The sequence below is a fragment of the Carcharodon carcharias genome, chromosome 18, assembly GCF_017639515.1.
Source record: "Carcharodon carcharias isolate sCarCar2 chromosome 18, sCarCar2.pri, whole genome shotgun sequence".
NCBI lineage: Eukaryota > Metazoa > Chordata > Chondrichthyes > Lamniformes > Lamnidae > Carcharodon > Carcharodon carcharias.
In genome coordinates, this window is record NC_054484.1 from 117,469,901 (window position 1) to 117,489,385 (window position 19,485).

The 19,485-nt window shown below is 41.7% G+C and overlaps 1 long non-coding RNA gene across 1 annotated transcript; it reads right to left on the minus strand.

The window, feature by feature from the left end:
- Window positions 1-2,093: 2,093 nt before the first annotated feature.
- Window positions 2,094-2,694, minus strand: LOC121290741. The gene is made up of 3 exons (XR_005945873.1): window positions 2,622-2,694; window positions 2,482-2,538; window positions 2,094-2,136 (listed from the first exon to the last, which is right to left on the minus strand). It is a non-coding gene; the product is annotated as an uncharacterized LOC121290741 (long non-coding RNA).
- Window positions 2,695-19,485: the final 16,791 nt, after the last annotated feature.

The window sequence follows — 19,485 nt, forward strand, 5'->3', positions numbered from 1 at the left end:
ATTCATAAAGTGGTGCCGAAAAACCCATCAAAGGCTCACGTCTCAAAATTGTGGATCCATTCTGGCTAGGGAGCGCGAGATTGTGCATCCGGGCACACAAATGGAAGGAGTGAACGGACACTCATTGGATAGAGATCGATTGTCGGATACATAATGACTGGGTAATAAGCCTAAAATGCTTGAAATAACCTTCTGATCTATTGCGACAACAATTAGATTGACCTTGAGCCGCAGCAGCGTTGCATCAATTAGGACTGTCAATGTGGACATTCAAGTGACACTTGCATTTAAATGTCACATTTCACTTTTTCGCCAAGTGCTTTGAGTGACAATAGTGGCTAAAATAGGTTAAATTAGTTTCCAACATGAAAATTGACATTCTATGGCAAAGGGCAATGCAGTGAGTCCTCGCCAGGGTGTGTGGAATTAAAACGCCTGGACAAAATAAAAAAACTGAAGCCAATAGGATTTTGTTGGCTGGAGTCAGTGTGAGCAGAAAACAACGGAGTTGTTGTTGTTGGCAGTCAAACATCTTTCAGTCCTGGGACATTAATACAGGAGCTCGTCAGCATATTGTGTTAGGCCCAACCATCTTCATCTTCTCCATCAATAACCAGCTCTTCATCAGAAGGTCAGGCATAGGGATAGTCGCTGATGGTGGCACAATCTTCATCAGCAGTCCCGAATCCTCAGCTACAGCAGCAGGCCATGTCTACATGCAGCCACGTCTTGACAATATCCAGGGCTGACATTCAAAGTGGCGAGTAAAATTCGCGCCACACAATTGCCAGGGAATGACCATCTCCAAAAAGATATAATGTAAATGGCAGCCTTTGACATTCAGTGGCATCGTCATCACTGAATCCCCCGCTAAAAACGTTCTGGAGGCTTCCTTTGACCGGAACCTGAACTTGGTGTGATTTAAATGATCTAGTGACAAAATCTGTTCAGGGGCAAGGAACCCTTCTGAGGTAACTGAACTCCTGGCTCGGCAAATCCTTCCCACCATCTACAGGGGACAATCAGGAGTGTTAATGAATACTCTCCATTTGCCTGCTTGAGTGCAGCTACAAGAAAACTGAAGAGGTTTCCTACAATCCAGAATAAGCCTTCCACTCTATTTGCTCCATATGCACAATCACTGTCCCCACTACCGACGTGCAGTGGCAGCAGTGGGTAAAATTTACAATTTGCACATGAAGGAATCAGCAAGGCTACTTAGACAGGGACTTCTAAAACCACATAAACGACCATCGAGAAGGACAAGGGAAGCAGACACATGGGAATACCCCGGGCTGGAATTTACCCTCCAGACTCTCACCATCCTGATTTGGGTATATGCTGCCGTTCCTGCACGGTCGCTCTTTCAAATCGTTAAACTCCCTCCCTAAAAACACTGTGGGTATGCCTACGCAACATGGACTGCAATGGTTCAAGAAGGCAGCTCATAACCACTTTCTCAAGTGCAATTATGGTAGGGCAATGCATGCAGGGCTGTCAGCGAGGCTTAAATCTCATTCACAAATTTAAATAAAAAATAAAAATATCCACGTATTAAGGTGAAGTCAGGGGTAAGATTTGAGTCTCACCTTTCCTTGATGATTGTCTCCGCATTAGCACAATTAGTGCGATGACCTCACAGATCAACAGGGTTGCGAGTGTTATACCGACCACAAGAGGGGTGGAAATGATCACATCTTCATTTTCTTAATGAAATGTTAAAGAAAGATTAAACTGGGACAGATAATGTTTTGCATTTGTAAATGGTCCATCATTCAGAAACACTAAGATTAACTTCAGTAATGTTTAAAAAAACAAGAAAATGTAAATGACATCAGACCATTCGGGACATTAATCTTGGCAGGAATACTACTTATTAATAAGACCAACCTTTGGCTGTGGACGGAGATGCAGTCGACGACAATTTATGACCTATGGGATGTTATGCAAAAAAGTTATAGAACTTTAATTTTGAAAGCCAGCAGTTGTTTATACTTTACGAATTAATTTGTCATATTCAGCGAACAATGATCAACCACCACTATCCCTAACCCAATCCCCACCGTTCTGCACTACCCTTACCGGAACAAATCACACTGGTGTCCTCCTTGTGATCACAGTCAGGGTGAACAGATTCTGAGGAAGAAAAAATCGGAGAGAAAGGATTCACTTCGGGTACATTTCATGTCATCAAACCAGGTATCACCTTCACCCTGGCCAAAAGCAGCCCATCCTGTGGCCAATAGAGCAGAGCCACAACCCAGCTGTCTACAGACAACATTGGCATCAGCCATAACCCAGGAGTCATCACACACCGTGCCCCAGGTATTATTGCACAATGTCGCCACTCTCCTGGAGCAGTTGGTGTTACCTCCAACCAGGTGCAAACCTACACCACAATCTGTCAAAGAGAATCAATCACTAATATTGCTGCAGAAAATTACAACTCAGATAATTGAAGTAATAAAGCGGAGCAATCACCTGATTGTCGACTGCAATCCTTTTCACTATTGGGCTTGCCCTTCGTTACATTTCCCCCTGTTGAGAATGGAAAAGGGCTAACTCATTTGGACATAAAGATTGAAATAACGCACGGACATTTAGGAGAACTGTTGCTTTACCTGAACAGACCACTCCTGCATCTTTACTGTGATGACAGTTGTGTTGTCCCCACGGGTCTGTCTGACACTGCCAAATGGCCCACTCATGTGAGTTACATTCCATCTCATCGAGCCAAGTAGGTCCGGATCCCTCTCCGAATGATGAAGTTCCATACTCAATATGATCCAGCGGGCCGCACTGTAACTGTCTGCAGATCACCTCAGCATCATGGCGATCCAGTGCATCATAGCACACTGTTCCCCAGGTCCCATTGTACAACACTTCTATTCTTCCCTCACAGCGATGCTTTCCATTCACCAGCCGCAGATCTTTGTGTTCTATCAACGAAATAAAAAATCTCCAGATGCTTCCTGTGATAAATGGAATCATAACAACAGTGCCCCCTCAACCCATTTTTTTCCAGATGTGCTCATTGAATAGGGATAATTATTTCAGAAATGTAACAGAGGAACATTTACAATTCAATTATACAATCAAGGATAATCAACATAGATTTGAAAAGAGCGATTTATACACTCCCAATTCTTTGCATTACTTAAAGAAGTTTCAGAAAGATTATGCAGAGACAATAATGTCTATGTAATCCAAAGGGACTTTGAAAAAAAAAATCTTTCAATATGTTATTACACGACAGAATTAATGCTGAGATCAGGGAATAAGAAATTAACGACATGGTAGAAAAAGAAGAGGAATATGAAATTAACAATGCGGTAGAAAAAGAAAAGTCAACAAGGAACAAAACAGGATGTCACATAGAATAGCAGAAGTTGGGGCGTGGTGTGCACATGGATTGATGCTGGGAGTCACTTCTGCTTAAGATTAGCATGTACTATTTGGTATTTGGAATTGAATATAATGTTCAAAAAGTACAAGGTGTACAGTTTATAGCAGAACATACTCCACTAACTGCAAGAAAATGTTGAGAGATGGCAGGATATGCGTGCCAATGACAAAATTATTTCAGTACTGATTAGACTAAAGCCCTGTTTTTTTTTTGGCCCAATGAAACACAAGAGCCAAACTAATTGGGATTTCAAGAGTACTTTTGCACTCTCTATTACATTGATATAAGGAGAATGTGGAACTTGCAACATCTACGTGTGGTGGGGCCAATTGAAATGACACTTTGAATGTGATGTTTGATAAACACATGAGGGAAAAATAATAGCATGGAACATAGCTCGGGTCAGATGAAATGATGAAAGAATTATCTGCAGAATAAGCAGCTGTCAGATGCGTTGAGCGGGATGGACAGTTCAGGTGCAGTTTCTGAGCCTTTCAGTAAAATACCATCTGTGTGAACATTCTCTTATAAAAGAAATGAGTCCATTTATGGCACCCTTACCTGAGCACATGACCTTCACATCTTCTTTATGAGTACAGTCGTGGGAACCCCAATATGCAGAGGGACATTGCCAGAGATACGATTCCTCCCCTGAACAATTCAAGCCTTCCAGCCAAACTGGACCTGAGCCTGATCTACAAGAAGGAGGAAGTTTTGCGTGCAATGCCTTTCCACAATGCAGCTGTTTGCAAACTACATCAGCGTCTGTCAGATCCCAGGAATCATCACAAACCGAGCCCCAGGTCCCGTTGTAATAAATCTCCACTCGGCCTGCACATGGGCTTCCGCCGCCTGACAGCCTTAACTGCTTGTGCTCTGATCCAAAAAATACAATATATATAATGATTCTTCAATTACGCATTTATCTCATAACTCAATTGAAACTATTGGATATTATCCAGCAAAACTAAGAAAAAAAACTATTAAAGTGACTGTGACAGGTAACTGATTCTATGGTTGAAAACATGTAATTCGAATTACGTGAAATAGATAATGTGTAGTGCAGAGACATTTCAGGTATTTGTACACCTGTGTCCTACCACATTTTGGCTTGCTGTTCACATATTGTGTGCTGAATATAATCTGCGCAGTTTCAAGATTGTAACTTTTCTTTATTCATCGTTCTACCTAAACTATGCATGAACATCAATTGTACAAAGCTTTATTTTTTTTTTCCCCTGCACGCACCTCAAACCCTTATTTCACTTTATTTCTGAATAGTTCACAATTTTTCTTTGATAATATGGAAAAAAATGATGACATAATTCCTCAGGATGTCTGGCAGCATCAGTGGAAAAATAAACCAAGTTGACGTTCCAGACAGAAATTTCATAGAAGCTCAGCATTCTGCTAATGACAGGCCTGTAATTGCCTCGCTATTTCAAGGATGGAATAAATAAGAAATCCCAGGAGCGGCCTGTCACCCTGACCCATTCAGGAACTCAAGTCGATGTGGTTAAATTAACACACACATTCGCACCAAGCTATATCGCCCCTCCCGACACCCCCGCCCACCCCCACCTCTCCACAGCTCTCCCCCCCCCCCCCCACACCACCCCACCCCCCCCCCCCCCCTCCGCCCCCATGCGAACAACTGCTAAAGATTCTCCCAACCGTGTATTCAGAATTTCCTGTCCGACACAAAATTGAGAATTCCGTCGTTAATACATGCGCAGCAAAATTGCATGTACTGCTTGTTGATCAGTTCCGTCCGTGCACACTTTCTCCCTGTTAACACTCCAGTGATAACCAGTTAGCTTAAAGGAGCTCAAGGAATAAGTGACATATATTAAAAATGTCTTTTTGTAAAAGTGAACTATTTATTCACCTGAGCACAGAACCCCAACGCCGATACTCTCATTGAGAGACAAATTCATTGCAAATGAGCTGCAGTTGCGGAGATACAATTCATTTCCGCCACACTGAATATCATTCACCCACACAGGCCCTTCACTCTCTCCATACTTTGAAAAGTTATAAGCAGCAATTGCGACACCACATCCTAGTTGCCTGCAGACCACGGTGGCATCATTGATTTCCCAGAGGCTGTCTTGTACTCTGCCCCAGCGACCGTTGTGGTAAATCTCCACCCGACCATCACAGCGGCTTCCCCCATTCGTCAATCTCAGTGACCAACTTTCATCTACAAGAAAAAAGCCACTGATAGCAATGGTTAAAGTTTAACAAAATAATGCACAGTTTCTTCAAAGTAACCGGGACAATAATTGTTCACTTAAATGTTTTGACCCTGGTGCCAAGGTGAAGAATATCATTGGGATCCTGCTGAGCGCTCTGAGGCGAGAGGGTGAGCAGCCAGCATTTGTGCTCCGTTACTGGAGCAATGACAGAGGTAGGAAGAGGGAGGTAGTCCAGCAGATGAATTTTAAGGATCTTGCGAACAGTCTACCAAGGACCAATGGATGTTTACATGCATTTCACATGAAAATTCCAGGGGCGATGTCTGTCTGGTTTATTTGTTGGGCAGTAATGAACGAATTGAGCAGGGATTTGTGAACGGGCAGATAATGTTGAAGAGGAAAACCAAATTGCTCAGAAAAGTGGAATAGAAATATGGCACTAATGGAGGTACATTGTGGTAAATAACTTTCGTGATGTGCAGGCGCAGGTAGCCACCTCTGAAAATGATTCAGGAGCGATAATGGACAATTGGCTAAGAGAATCCAGGACTATGCAAAAACTCCATGGCTCCGTGGGCTATTAAAGAGATGGGGAGTAAGGTGAAGCAGAAACAAAACATGCATAGAGTATTGAATTTGGATAATGCAAGTGTTTTCCACGATTAATGTACAATATCCAGAGCGTATAAGAGAATCCCAGCAACGTAAAAGGGGATCTTACAGTCTAAAATAGGTACAAAACCGACCTCAGGAAGGAAATCGGAATATGAAGGCTGATGTTAAGGCTCAGCTGCTGAGTGAGCATTTTCAGTATGTTTTTGCCAAGGAGGAAAATGCGGCTCAATTATGGTCAAAGAATAAGTAGATGAAACAATGGAATGGCTAGATATTTATAATGAGGACGAATTAGCTTTGGTAACTGATGTTGAATTTGACAGGACACATGGGATGGATGAGATGTACTAGAGGAGCATGTACAATGTCAGAGCTGAAATCTCCAGAGAATGGCCATAATGTTCCAATCATTCTTCAATGCCAATAACTGAAGTATCCAAATATTGCACGCTTGTTCAAGAAAGAGTGTAATCATAAACGCAGTAACGACAGACCAGTAAGTTCAATATTGGCTTCAGGAGAGCTTTTTTTTCTTGGAAAAGATAACTTGGGAAAGAAGTAACAACCTGTTGAAAAAAATGTGTTAATTAATAAACTAGGGAGGATTAGTTAAGGGGCAATCTCATTAGACGGACTTTTGGGAGTAATTTGATAAGGATACTGAGATTGTTAATGGGGGTAATGCGGTGGATGAGTTTTTTTTTCGTTTTTTTTTCTGGGGGCAAAAAAAATGATTTAATTGTACTAATATGGTTGTTTACCTTTCAAATTGCTAACTAATTTAAGTGGCCTTCAAATGACCTTTGGCAATTGGCCACGAACGGTGCTTGTCAGAAATGTTAGCGAGCACCGGTGGATTAAGATGACAAATGGCTGCTTGTAGTTGGAACTGCTGTTTGAAAGGGAACAGGATGTCGTGTTCAGCGTTTCTTTTTTCCAGCTCGGAGGAACAGAACATTCCACCTGGCGAGAAACCCTGATTTTCCGTTCGTTTTTATTAGCCACAGAGACGTGATTGTAACAGGAACAATTTCATTTAGTTTTATTCAAATTAGACGGAATTTTTTAGCATTGTATACTGTGAACAGGATAAAATTCAATCGAACACAGACAAGTTATAACGGAGGGCCAAGTGCCAAATGAAATATAACTCAGGGAAGTATCGGTTGGCCCACTTAAATCGGTAGTAAAAAAAAATGCGTATTTAAATTAGATAAACTTTTTTCTTCTCAAAACTAACAGTTGTCTCAACGCAAGATACAGTCATTTATTTGGATTGTGAAGTGTCGTCACTGTTGCAAAGTAAGGAATGCTGCAGCCATTATGGGCGCAGCAAAATCGCTCAAACAGTCGTGTGATAATGACCAGATAAGATACATTGTGTGATATTGATCAAGGGATAATATTTGATTGGACACCGGGGAAGACTAAAATAAAAGCAAAAAGAACTGCGGATGCTGGAAATCCAAAACAAAAACAAAAATACCTGGAAAAACTCAGCAGGTCTGGCAGCATCTGTGGAGAAGAAAACAGTTGACGTTTCGATCCTCATGACCCTCCAACAGAACTAAATAAAAATAGGAACAAAAAAAGAATTACCTGGAAAAACTCAGCAGGTCTGGCAGCATCGGCGGAGAAGAAAAGAGTTGACGTTTCGAGTCCTCATGACCCTTCGACAGAACTTGAGTTCGAGTCCAAGAAAGAGTTGAAATATAAGTTCGTTTAAGGTGTGTGTGTGTGTGTGGGGGGGGGGGGGGGGGGGGGGGGGGGCGGAGAGAGAGAGAGGTGGAGTGGGGGTGATGTTGTAGGGACAAACAAGCAGTGATAGAAGCAGATCATCAAAAGATGTCAACAACAATAATACAAAAGAACAAATAGTTGTTAAAGTTAAAGTTGGTGATATTATCTAAACGAATGTGCTAATTAAGAATGGATGGTAGGGCACTCAAGGTATAGCTCTAGTGGGGGTGGGGAGAGCATAAAAGATGTAAAAAAAAATAAAATAAATAAATAAACATTTTTTTTATCTTTTTGTAATGGAAATAGGTGGGAAAAGGAAAATCTATATAATTTATTGGAAAAAAAAAGATTTTTATATTTTGAAATAAAGATAGGAATGGGGTGAAGTATCAGCTGGTTATGGGGTGGGAGCTGTTGGGACAAGAAGAGCTAGGTAAAGGGCCAGTGATAGGGGGAGATAATCAAAAGATGTAACAGACAAAAAGATAAAGAGTTGTTGAATGTGGTGATATTATCTTAAGGAATGTGTTAAGTAAGTGTAGCAGGACAAACAAGGTACTGATAGCTCTAATGGGGGTGAGGTGGGGGTGAAGGAATCTAAAAAGGCTAAATGGTCGAGATAAAACAATGGATAGAAATACATTAAAAACCTATTTCCATTATTATCTATACCTTGTTTTTCCTGCTTTCGACCCTTAATTAACACATTCTTTTAGATAATATCAACAGCTTCAACACCTCTTTGTCTTTTTGTCTGTGGCATTGTTTGGTTATCTCCACGTATCACTGGTCCTTTACATAGCTCTTCTTGTCCCAACCCCTCCCCCCACCTTAAACCAGCTTATATTTCACCCTTTTCATATTCTTAGTTCTGTTGAAGGGTCAAGAAGACGTGAAACGTCAACTGTGCTTTTCTCCACTGATGCTGCCAGATCTGTTGAGTTTTTGCAGGTATTTTTGTTTTTGTTTTCGCACCGGTGAAGACTCCTTGGTTTCCCTCGAAGTAGAGTCATGGTTAATATACTTATTAACCACCACTGAAGGAAGCAGTTATAGCATCGACTTTATATCTCAACTGCAACGCCACAATTAGTAGAGGGCAGCATTCCCTCAGCACTACACTTCATTCTCAGACTTGACTGCTCTGCGAAATAACTTGATTTGTGCTTGTACCAGGCCTTATGCTTTAGAACTAAGAGTATCATTTAGTGGAGCAAGATTGGCACACGATGGACGGGTAGATGGAACAATGAAGTGTGGGATCATTTCTAAAGCAGTTTCAGCAGCTGAGGAAGCTCGGGTGAATTTCTACAAATCATTTCAGATAACAGCGCAGTTTGCAAAATGGCTCTTATAGTTGTGAATTCTTTGGTTTATAACTAAGGCACAGAGTACACTGCAGGGAAGTTATGATGATTCACTTCGGCCTCAACTGGAGTATTCCATCCATTTATCAGCTATAGACATTAGGGAGGGTTTTAAGGCATTAGAAAAATGCAGAATATGGTTCTTTTTCTCCATAGTTTGGAGAAGCTACCAATATTCTTCTTGGAGAAGGAATGCTGGAAACGTCAGGGATCTGGACAAAATGATACAGAAAAATTGTTCCCATTAGCGGAAGGATCAAGACGGACCAGTACCGAGTTGTGGTGATAGGCAAAGTGGAAATGGTGACGTAAGGATTCTTATTTTGCATGGTGCAAGTAATTAGGTTCTGCAATTCACTGCCTGAGAATGTGCTGGATTAAGAACTGCAAAGCTCTGCCTGAGATTGGGATGGATAAGGATCAGTAATGCAATGACTGAGAAAGTGGGAAATTAAGATCTGGGATGCAATGTATGAGAATGTGCTGGTTGACGATCTGCAATACACTGTCTAAGATTGTGCTGGATATGGATCTGCAATGCAAAGTCTGAGAATGTGGGTGATGAGGATCAAGAATGCTCATGCATGAGAATGTGTTGGATGTAGATCTCGAATACATTTTCAAGAAATGTAGTGTATGAAGTTACGGAATGCAACTTCTGAGAATGCCGTGGATGAAGATCTGAAATACATTGCCTGAAATTGTGGTGGATGTCGACCTGCAATGCACTGTCTGAAAATGTGGCATATTTGGATCTGCATTGCATTGTCTGAGAATGTGAGTGGTCAGAATCTGGAATGCACTGTGTGAGAGTGTGCTGGATGACGATTGGCAATGCAGTGCCTGAGGTTGTGGTGGTCGACGTTCTGCAATGTACTATTGGAGAATGTGGAGAATGAGGGTCTGCAATGCACTGCCTGAGAAAGTGAAGGATGAGGATCTGAAAAGCACTCTCTGAAAGTAATGGTGATGAGCATCTGCAATTCATTGTCGAGAATATGGTGGATGAAGATATCAAAAGCACAGCATGAGCATGTGTGGCGAGGATCTCAAATGCACTGCCTCAAGATGTGGTGGATGAACATGACTCGTTGAATTGAATATTTAAGTTGTCAGATTTTTGAATGGAAAATAATACAGGATTATTGTAAATTTGGAAGGCTGTGAATGGGTTAGATAATTTTGAAGAGGACCTGCACGGACAGGAAAGGCTGAAAGACCATTTTCTGTGCTGTAGCAAAATTATCTTCTTTGATTATTACATAGACTGAGAGGACTCACCCGAGCAAATGATGCTCACGTCATTTCCATGTGAACAGCTAAATTTTTCCCCGGATGTAACAGGACACTCCGGCAATCGGGATTCATTCCCGCGACACCTGTAATTTTCCTTCCAAACCAGGCCGGTTCCCTGCCCAAAGGGTGAAACTCTCGGGATTTCCTTTACAGCCCCACACTGAAGGTGCTCACACACCACACTGGCATCTTCTAAGCCAAAATGAATATCACACAGCGTCCCCCACTGCTCTCCGTGCAGCACCTCCACCCGGCCGGAGCACCGGTCCTCACCACCAACCAATCGAGGTCCATGGTTCCCTGTTTTTAATAAAAATAAGGGCGAAAACAATTTCTACATCAGCATTTCAATATAGACATGGAAAAACAAAAAATGAAGAAGTGATGAAAAATCATAAGATCATGTTGCACGCACTTTTTACACATCTTACAATTTACAGCCAACCAGAATGCCCTTAACAGAATGTATCTAGTTGCTCAAAGTAGAGAGATCATCCATAAAAAGCCAATAGAAGTTTGGGCTTTGTCTCAAGAGCTTTGAAATACCAATGAGAGGACGTGGGGTTTCAGTCTTAGTATTGCTTAGTATTGGCCAGACCCAACCTCTATAACAGCTGTCAGATTTGGACAGGGCACTCAGAAAGTATATATTAATCTTGGAGGGGATGCAACGTAGATAAGAAAGGTTTATAGTGCGCTTAAGCATTATATTATGATTCCAGTTTGAACAATGATGACTTGAAGATATTTAATCTGGAAGGATTAGGGATGATTAAACTATTGTTTATAATTTAAAATGGATTTCAAACATTTTAGAAAGATGCACCGGTCCAGTAATCCAGAACAAGACCACTCAAGGAATGAATTTGTTTTTACCGGAGATAGGAACATATTTGGCAAGGTCTGCATTCATTGCTGGTTCCTACATTCCCCTGAGAAAGCAATTGAAATTTTCCTCTTGAACTGCTGAAGAAGGCATGTAGAACGTACACATGCAATGCTGCTACTGATATGATCCCAAAATTTTGAATGCAAAACCAGAAAGCAAATTTTCTCCTGAACATTTACCTAATTTGGGTCAATTCATTGAAACCCCTCTCTAAAATGATGCCACCACCGTTAATTATTAATTAACCAACTTTTCTAATTAATGAAGTCCGCCTCAGGTTTGGTGGACCGAACACGACTAGAGACTTTTTTCGATAATAGATTTCTTTTTTCACATGTGAATGATAAACATATCTATGGTGCATGCATTAAAATAGCAATAATAATGTGCTAATTTCAGACAATGTAGAAGTTACTGACTGTCAAATAATTGTGTTATTCCAGAATAATAAAAAGTGGCAGTGAAATATAAAGACATGCTTAGGATTGAAAATGTTAGAAGGAGACAGCAATGGCAGTTGCTCAATTTCTGAAAAGTTCAGCAGAAATCTTTTTCGTCTTTTGGAATTGTTCTACTCACCTGAACAGCTCAGGCTGACATCGTTCCTGTGGGTGCAATCGTTTTGATTTGCTGGAAAGCTAGGACAGTCCGTCAGTCTTGTCTCATTGCCTTTACATTCAAAAGTATTGCTATTTAGAAGTCCAGTGCCCTCTTCAAAATAAGCCACTTTTCCCATGGACACGGCGACTCCACACTGAAGCTGATGGCAGACCACACTGGCGTCATTCCAATCCCAGTGAAGATCACACACTGTTCTCCACGATGTACTGAACCATATCTCCAGTCTGCCTGAGCATATGGAATCCTCAGATACTAATCTGGGAACGCTGTATTCTGAGTAACAACAATTCAAGATAGCACCAATCATTTTTAATTTTGTGTATAGCAATTTAAGCAAAATATTCATGATGCCTTCTGATATTGGTTTCATTCTGGCACAATACTGATTACGCTAAACCCCACCTTCCTCCAGCATTTTTTGCTTTTAAAGTCACCATACACATTTTTTAACACACTTAGAATTATTGCGACCTCAGTTTCATGTTCAAAATATGCACTCTATCTGCAGAGAGAGCTTGGCTAAGCATCTATTGAGACAGATGTGCATTTTGACGCCAAACAATTTCTGCATTTCTAGCAGCCAACGTTCTTGGTTTCCATATCATTCTTAACCCTTTCCCGCACAGTAAGCGAGATGCGGCCTATGAAGACCAGTAACATTCTGTCTGCACTGAATGAAACAAAGATAATGTGACCCTCTCCCTCCAACGATATCATCCTTCACCCCAACACACATGCACACCTTCGATGAGCAGGTAATAGATCTCATTGATGAAGGTCACCTGGAATATGGCTCACAGCTGGTACTAATTGGCACTCATTTTTCAATGTAAACCACATCTGGTGGCATCCAACACCACCACCACCCCCAATCGCACCCCCCCCCCCCAAAAAACCCTGCGAGAAAACGTCTGATCACAATAAAAAGTCCTTTTTCTTCCATTCTGTATTTTCTATCGGGTTGTTTTTAATAGGTTTAAATACATATCTTTTCTCAACGTCCCAATTTAACTACGCTTACTACCTCTGGCCTCTCACATTGCATTCCCCTCTCTTGAATACATACGAACCACTTTTCACAACATCTACTTATATGGAAGCGACTGCAGCTTTCTCTTCATAACACTTTCAGGGCGTAACTCTTCCCTGTCAACTGGTGACTGGAACAAAATCTATTGGAGATACAGTGACAGGCCAGAACATTGGTCGGATTAATCCAGGAACCCTAACATTCCTCGAATAATAAGAGTTTACAATTTGATCTGCTGGTGTTTGTCATTTGGTCGATGGATCATATTCATGAACAGAGACTGAAACAATGACAGGCATAAAATGATCGATCCAAGAAAATCTTTCTCGTGAAAAATAAGGAAAAGTGGAAGCGCAAAGCAACCTTAATGGTCCATTTGAACAGGTCAGTAAAATGTAACGGTCACAACACAGGGAAAAATGTAGCTCGTGCTAATTTAGAATTTTAAAGATATTGACAGCTAGAATTTAAAGGTTCGGTTCACCGAATAACCATGCACAGTTCTGGTAACCAAGCCTTAGATTTGAATAGGCTGATCATGTAAGGGGTGCATTTTGGGCTCCGCAGAATTTTCCCAGTCTTCCAAGTGTACACTTGAAAATCAATGGGCAAATGAATGGGAAGGCATAGATACTCCAACTATATTCTCTCTCATTCTCATTTGGCCCTTAAATCTAGTTTAGTCAGGTCAGAGAGAGGCGATGAGAACGCAGCCTCATTGCACCAGACCAGTCTTCACTGGCCTCAGCAATTAATGGCCTGTAACCCTCCATCACGTAGCCTCAATTCCCTATAATGTAGGGGAGAAGAGATAAAATCAAATGTAATCCTAAATAATTATGTTTCATTTGGTCCAGGACAGCAATTGCACTGCCAGATCGATACAAATGTTTGGATAACAGATTATGAGATCGTTGCCTTTTATAGTGGTTACCATCGTGGTTCATGGATCGTTTATCCATTAAGGAATGTCGTCTCTGTGTATCACTATCGCAGTACTAGTGCTAAAATCTTAATGGTGTGAAACGTGGATATTGTCTCTACACAGGTAACCCTAATACAAACCAGTGGTTTTAGCATCTTCTGTTTTTTTATTGTTTTCCAGAAACCATAGTTACATCATTTCCTTTTAATGTAACAGTAGTTTTTCTGTAATGTTGTGCAAAATAAAACTTAAAAAACAAGCTAATTCCATAACAGTCCATGTGGAGTTTGCGTACAGCTAGCAGAATTAATTCCAATCTGCACAGCAAACAGACATCAATGATTGGGAATTGAGGGTAGATATTCAGACGAGCACAAAGGTAGAAAGTTGTGTTCCAGCAGGACTGATGACAGGAACAATATTGTTTATGGTTTAAAGCAACAGATTATCCAGAACAAACAGTTCAAAATTAGTGTGTGAACTCAAATTGGAAGTGCAGGTGAAACTCAGGAAAATTGTGAGGAGGTACTGCAGAACAGTAATTACAGAGAGACAATAAACAGTAAATGCAAAATATTCACAAAAGTTATACTTAGTTGGCATTTGAATGTTCTAATAGGTAAGGGCAATGCATTATTTTTGCTAGAATTAATTTAGAGGTCATGTACTCATTGGGAAATGAAAGTGCAAATGACGAAGATGCACCTTCGCATCTCAGTGTCTCGGCCTTCATTACTGAGGGAACGAATTGAAACACCTGATACTTTCCTTATATTTCGGTCAGCGCAATCTTGCGCTGCCGGCATTTTACTCTCCCGCCGAAGTCAATGGGCACTTGAATTGCTCGCCGCCATTTAAACCAACGCCACCGCCGCAAGGGGGCCGTCAAACTCAAAGAGACGTCAGACAATTTGAAAATTATTTATGTGGATTTTGACAGTTCTAAGAGGAAGGTTTTCAAAAGAGTAATGAATTGCCTGGGTGAATTGTTTTAACTATGGAAGGAAACCCGAGCACCGATATGAAAAAGAACTTTATGACGATTGAACGAATTGACAGGATAGACAATCACTAACTGTGGGCTATTGCCTAAATTGCCACTTTAAAAAAAAATACTAAAATTCCGAAATGCATTCAAGAGAAAGGTTTTTACTAGATAGTTGTTAGAATGTGAAAGTCGTGGCCACAGGAAATGAGGTGATTGACATGGATTTATTTAAGATAGGTGCACAGATGAAGGAGAATGCAACCTCGGGTTATATTGATGGAGATAGAGTCTATGTGGAGTTTGCGTACAGCTAGCAGAATTAATTCCAATCTGCACAGCAAACAGAAATCAGTGATTGGGAATTGAGCGTAGATATTCTGACGAGCACAAAGGTAGGAAGTTGTGTTCCAGCAGGACTGATGACAGGAACAATATTGTTTATGGTTTAAAGCAACAGATTATCCAGAACAAACAGTTCAAATTTAGTGTGTGAACTCAAATTGGAAGTGCAGTTGAAACGCAGGAAAATTGTGAGGATGTACTGCAGAACAATAATTACAGAGAGACAATAAGCAGTAAATGCAAAATATTCAAAATATTCAAAATAGTTGTTTTCTGGGAGTGTAAAGCGGTTTTGGATCGGGGGAGGCTCGATTAGATCATTAATCCCGAGATTGACCAGTTGGCCTACCAAGTCTGCCACTTCATTGTCGAGAGTGTGTAATTCTGTGTATTTTTTGCAACAGATCTACAGATGTGAACTTCGCTAACACAATCTGTATTTACTGTCCATCCTTTGTTGCTTGAGGAGATCATTTTGCGTTTCTTAAAAGCGGCTGCCTTGTGTGTAGTGAAGGAGTTACCGCATTGCTGTTAGTTTGGAAGTTCATGGAATTTGATATAGGGAGAAGTCCGTGGGTTTGAAACATGGAGAAGAGAATGTTTGTAGAGGTGCTGCCGTTCCCCCTGCATATAATACAGAATGCAGTCTTATCACCCCACTGAGGGAGAGAATGGAGATTGATAGCAGTGGGTGAACTCCCAGTCAAAGACAAAACTTCGCCTGGGGATGGCACGGCTCCGCATCAGTTCCTCAGCAGCCCCTATACAGTTCAAGTGGAGCTTCCACGATTAGCGATAAACCTGGACATGAGAAACTGTTTTGAAACAGGTGAAGAACTAGGCCCACAGAATATTCAGCCTCTGGCATGTTCAAGTAGACACGCCATTTGCATGGGTACTGCAGATGAGTGTTCAGTCAAATATGTGCCCCAAGCTTAAGATGGTGAGAGACTGTTTGATTGGAAAGCAACTGAATGTCAAGCGGAACCTATCATTATTTAGAGGCATGGATGTTGTCCAGGATTTGCTCTGTTTAGTCCTGGGCTCCTTCCTATTTTTATGAATTGTGAATGGAACTGAGAACTGAGCATGCATTATCAAACAACTCCTCTTCTGAACATGGAACGTAGAGAGGGACGTGAATGAAGCATTTGATGAGAGTGCGATTTTGATCAGTCCTTTTGAAAGTGCAGTTTCCAAGAAATCTCCATTGAGTTTAGTTTAAAATTGCTGCCCTATGCATCAAAATCCAACAAAGTGTTAAGGTGCTAATCAATCTGTTCTGAAGATGACCAGGTGAAGTCCATGTGACAGGATCCCTTCGGGGTGGGGATGCGGAACTCTCCGCTTTTCATCCAGTAGTATAACACTGTTAAGATTAATCACTGCAATTGTGTCATGCACTGGAATTAACATATCTGTCTGAAATGCTGCACTTTTTTCGATCTCAATATAGATTCAATTTTGAAACTAATGGTCTGTTCAATTAACATCGGGATTCTGTTTGCAGCTCATCCCCATGCTGCCCCATGACGTGGACTCTCCTTATGCTCAGAAACCTTCGTTCCCAATTAAGTTTCACAATCTGTAAAACATTGGCCCAAATATTCCGCACTCCAGACTCTCAGAAACCAGAGTTACGGCAGAGATGTGCAGGCGCGCACAGCGGAAGTATTGGCGCCTTGAACCATGAGGGAATGAGCCGGGAAGTTTCAACTTCATCTGGGGAATTCCCCTAGCTCCTGGGACATTCCGTAAATGAGCTAGAATCAAAGACTCCAGCGTGCTCTGATGTCCATTCCGGAGTCGTTAGCCAGGGGATTTCTACTGGGAGGGAATAAAAACCACAATCTAACAGCAGGGAAACTGAACAACCGGGCTGCGCGTTCACTCTCACTGCATCCCCCAGCACCATTCCTAACCATCCGAGTGACTGGCGAGGGAGAGGGTATTTTGCGTGAGGGATTTTCCGAACATTATTCCGTTTCTTCGGAAGGTCCGGATCACCTATCGCCTCACAACAAGCAGCGGTACAAAGCGGGGCACAACGTGGCAGTCCGGTGTGAGCTTATTTGATTTTTTTTTAATTAACATAATTATGTCATGAATTTATTACACAATTAAATGTCAATTGAAAATAACATTAACTCCAACGGGAATATCCTGCCCGATTTCTCATTTTGCAGCAATCGGCAGTCTCCCTTACTCCAGTGGAAAAAGTCAGACCCGACGGGCGATGAGAGCAGCAAACATATTTGTACCTGAGCAGATCACGCTGGCAGCTTTGCTGCCCGGCAAGGCATCGTATTCCAGAGGTTCTATTCGACACTGTTGCAGGGTGGTCTCGCTCCCACTGCACTGAAAATTAACAGGCACAATGTGTCCGGAGCCTTTTCCAAAGTGAGCCCCGCCTGGTGCAGAAAGTGCCTTCCCGCAGCCCAGCTCCCGACACACAACAGCGGCGTCCTGCAGGTCCCAGCCGGAATCAACCACAGTGAACGTCTGCCCCTGCAAGTGCATCTCCAATCTTCCCGCGCACCGACGGCCCCCATTCACCAGTATCAGTTTCATCGCCTCTGTAAAATACAATAATGACGGCAGAAATAAAATCTAATAAACCCGCGTGCCCCAGCTAACCGGTCTCCACTTTCTGCAGGTCAGAGCAGAATTTGGAATATTGGTCTGTGCCCAAACTCCCTTTCATTCCCGTAGTAAATAACAAACATAGCAAACACAAGATTATAATAGTATTAAACGCTTTAAAAGAGCCGATAATATGTGGCTGAGATTCCTCATCTGGGACAGCTTGTCGTTACTTTCAGAATATATTCCAACCCCCAGAGATCAGGAGATGGACGTCACTGTAGTACCTCACCGAGTGATTGGCGGAAATTGAGATCCAGCCAGAGTACAAATTGGAAGCTCCTTCTCCCAGCCAGCCCCACCATCCCCCAACCAGCGGAACTGGGACAACTATCTCTGGCTGGATGCAATTCGCGAATTGGCAGCCCATTTGGGATCATTAGCGGTATCAGTTGTTATTGAAATTCTCCTCCCCGGGTCCGCAGCCGTGGTCGTTCTGCATTAAACAGTAACTGTCCATAAACATGGTTTGAAGATGTTGATTATCAGAGTGCAGGAAACATTACATTCCTCCCTGACAGACATGTGGAGAGCGAGTTATTCATTGGGCAAATTGTTTCCGAGAGTTAATTTTAATTGACGTAGAGTGGACAGGAAAATATTAGCCAATATGACAATTGAGTGCTATTACCTGATGGGTCGCCCTGACTGCTCCCAGTTCTGCCTGAAATGAAATGTGGATAATTAAAATTTCATGGAGTAGAGAACAATGAAACGGCAAGAAACGTTATTTCTCAAAATCAACAGCGGGAATATTTTGCACTTTTTTGATCATAACGTTTGCAGGAACTTAATCTTAAAATATTTCACCAACACCCAGGTATCCATCATTATCTGAATTTCGATCTCCGTCGCTTTTCGGAAGAAATTATCCTGCGGTTTTTTATTTCATCTGTTCTGCATTCCGAATAAAGCGTCCAGTACAGCCTCAGCAGCAAGTTCATGTTATTAACGGGTAAAAGTTTTTCCAGTAGATCACGAGAATGCCCCATTGCATAGATGAACTTCAAACCATCTAAAGTCCCTCTAAGATACTATCGATGGTATATTGACCTCACCCAGCCTCGGCGCTCGATAACATGGTGGCCTGCCTTTTCTTGGTCACTTTCTATTTGCTGGTTTCACACCATTGACTGAACGTTAACATTTTCCAAAATTGGTTCGTTTTTTTAATTTAACCAGAAGGATCTCCTGGTCTCTCTATATTCCCTGTTGACGTGTTATAGAACATCTCACATTGATTCCAGCCATCACTTGGATTTCTGCAACCGCTTGCATGATTTCTGCAATCCCTGCACAAAGGCTGCGCCTTCCTAGAATATATAACTCAAGAGTTTGTTGGAATATCCTGTGATTCCCTGGGAAATGGAATTCGCAACAATATTCAAGAAGCTGCATACCGGCTGGGCCATAACAAACCCCCTT